Here is a 3,275-nt window from a genome sequence, read left to right as displayed (position 1 = left end):
TTCTCATCTGCTTTTTGGTTGCCAAATGAGTCCATATAGGAAAGGCAAGATAAATGCTTATTTTTCCTTTTTATTTACCATTTTTTAATGCAATGAATCAGATCACTGTCCTCTTCAGGTGAACATTTTTTTAAGAAATTTAAGCATCATGATAAACATGCATTTAAATATATCTGTGGACTTTTAATCCATGTAATTCTTATCCTTTTGAAGCCCACTTCTCCCTTTCTTGGCCAGTGGGAGCCTCTTTAAATTGATTCCTGAATAGAGCTGACATGATCCGAGAAGTCTTTGATAGCTTCTTCACTGTCAGGTTCGACAGAATACTTCAGGTTTATCTCATACCTTTCCCACTCCAGGACGACTACGAACATTTCTCCAAGAAATCCTGCCTTCTATTCATGGGAAATGGAATTTCAAGATGAGAGATTGGGTGCTGGGGTACTCTTCCATAGTGAGTTGTTGTTTCCATAGCATTTTAATTAACAAAGTACTTTATCTGTTCATACTGATATACCTGTATCACTTTAGACTGGGGTTTTACTTAACTGCTTCTCTATTGCATCTATATCTTCTGTACTGATAATCCTGCATCAGTTCTCAAGGAAACAAGGGAAGTTAGGATAAGAATAACCCACAGTTATTCACTGGTTTCACCCCACCTTACACACCAAACCATTTTAGAATAGCAGCAGGAACTTTACCACTACTAAATATGAATAGTGAAAGCAGTTACATATTTTTGCCTCTGTGATCCCCATTTTCCTTTCATTTGTTATGACTTCTTAGAGCAACTTGTCAGATCAGCTTTACTAAAGTGTAATATACATGAAATAAATTTTGCCCTTTTCAAGTATACCATTGAATGAGTTTTGGCAAATATATGCAGTATATAACATCACATATGTATATAAGCACCATAGTATATGTAGTATCATCACAAATGTACAGCACCACAACCCAGTTACAGGCTAGTTCTAGCATTCAAAATATTCTCATCGTATCTCTTTGCAGTCAATAATCCCCTTCTCCTCATTTTTGGCCCCTAACAACCATTGATCTGCTTTATGTCACTATGGTTTTCCTCTTATAATATTTCATATACACATCATCATAGGTGTAGCCTTTTGTGTCTGGCTTCTTTCACTTAGCATCATGCTTTTGACATTCACCCATGTTGTATATATCAGCAGTTTTATTCATTTTTATTGCTGAGTAGTATTTTGTCGTATGGCTATATTACAATTTATTTTTTATTCATTCAATGATTGACACTTAGGTTATTTTCAGTTTGAACTCTTAGGAATAAAGTGCTACAATCATTTGCATACAAATGTCTCTGTGACACGTGTTTTCATTTCTCTTGGGTAAATACCTAGGAGAGGAACTGCTGGGTCATTTGGTAAACATATGTTTTACTCTATAAGAAAATGACAATTTACTTCACAAAGTGGCTGTACTATTTTGCCTTCTGAACAGCAACGTATGAGAGTTCTTGCTGCTTCCCATCCTTGCTAGCATTCATTTTTTTTTGTCTTTTAAGTTTTAGTCATTCTGGCCAGGTATGGTGGCTCACACCTGTAATCCCAACACTATGGGAGGCCAAGGTGGGAGGATCACTTGAGGTCAGGAGTTCAAGACCAGGGTGGCCAACATGGTGAAACTGCATCCCTACTAAAAATATAACAACAACGACAAAAAATTAGCCAAGTGTGGTGGTACATGCCTGTAATCCCTGCTACTCATGAGGTTGAGGAAAATCTCTTGAGCCTGGGAGGCAGAGGTTACAGTGAGCAGAGATCAGGCCACTGCATTCCAGCCTGGGTGACAGAGTGAGACTCCATCTCAAAAAGTCAAAAATAAACAACAAAAATAAATTTTAGTAATTCTCATGGATGTGTAGAGGTATTTCATTGTGATTTTAAATTATATTTCCCTAATGAGTAATGATGTTGAGCATTTTAATGTATTTATTTGCTATGGATATGTGATATATATATCTTCTTTAGTGAAGATCTGTTCAAATTTTTGCCCATTTTAAATTGTCTTATTATTGGGTTGTAAGAGCTCTTTATATATTTTAGACATTAGTCCTTTGTCAAACATTTTTTTTTTTTTGCCTTTTCTTCCACTTTATTTCATATTCCCACCACAATAATGACTCCTTTAATTTAAACTAAAAACCATACAGGGTTCCTGAAACGGTGGTAAAAAGGAAAGGAAATGTCAAAGATTGCAGGACAGGTGGGGTGGGGAATCAGCGAATCATCTTGACTGGACTCTTGAAGTTGCTGGCGGCTTGGAGCTGCAGTTGGTAGGCCATCGGATGGATCTTGAAACCATAGAGCCTGGGCACAAACTGGTTGGCAGGTCATTTGGGCTGGTACTCGGGATGCACCATGAAAAGCATGTGAGGGAAACCAGTGCCGAAATAGGCGCTATCCGTGTGATGGTGCCGCGATGACTTGGGTGTGTACACATCCAAGCACTTAGGGCAGTAGAGCTTCACCATGGCTTCAGCTGGGATGTCTGAAAGGCCAATGGGAAGCATTGGCTGGTTCTCACAGTACACACGGGGACAGTAGCCAAAGTCTCCCTGCTGGTACTTTTCTAACATCTGGGCGATGCCACGGTTGGTAAGGATGTAGCCGGGCGTGGATCAATCCATAAAGCATCTTGGCTGCCTGCTCAATCAAGTCACTCTGGTTGGGGTTGTCTTCCAGTTCTTCATCAGGCTCCAGGTCCAAGATCATATCTAGAGCTTGTTGATAGTGAGGGACCTGCTCATTGAGCCTAGTAAGATTAAATTTGTCCTGGATGAAGTCTTCATCCACTTCACAGAAGAATTCATTGCCACAGAGCCCACAGAACCAGGAAATCCAGGACACCTCCTCTGAGCTGCTCATCTTCACGTCAGCGGCTGGACGGGGACCAGGACTGGGGTGGGTAGGGAAGTTGCTAGTTCCAAAGAACGGCGGCAACTGCCACAGCGCAGCAAACATGTTTTACAAATAATTTTTTTCAGTCTACAGTCGATGGCTTGCATTTCTACTTTTTTCTTTTTAATGCAACATACAAACTTTAACCAAGTTTGTTTGCGTAGTGTGGTGTGCCAGTTCTCAGAGTGCTCCTCGAAGTACTTGTCTGAGTAGTCCATCTGTCTGTGGGCCATCCTGCCTGCAGATCGAGGAACAAAAAAGACCAGTGGGTGACACTTCCATGCCCAGCCAAAGCAGCTACTCCACAGGGACCAACGTTCTCTACTTTTATAAAAA

At 40.2% G+C, this 3,275-nt stretch overlaps 1 pseudogene; it reads right to left on the bottom strand.

Annotated features, from left to right (window-relative positions):
- Positions 1-2,257: 2,257 nt before the first annotated feature.
- Positions 2,258-2,939, bottom strand: LOC105709224 (casein kinase II subunit beta-like; annotated as a pseudogene).
- Between the last annotated feature and the right edge of the window lie 336 nt (positions 2,940-3,275).

Source organism: Aotus nancymaae, unplaced genomic scaffold (genome assembly GCF_030222135.1).
Source record: "Aotus nancymaae isolate 86718 unplaced genomic scaffold, 86718_ANA_hifiasm-v0.15.2.pri h1tg000006l, whole genome shotgun sequence".
Lineage (NCBI taxonomy): Eukaryota > Metazoa > Chordata > Mammalia > Primates > Aotidae > Aotus > Aotus nancymaae.
The sequence above is the reverse complement of the archived record's forward strand: the minus strand, read 5'-3'. Positions and strand labels throughout refer to the sequence as shown.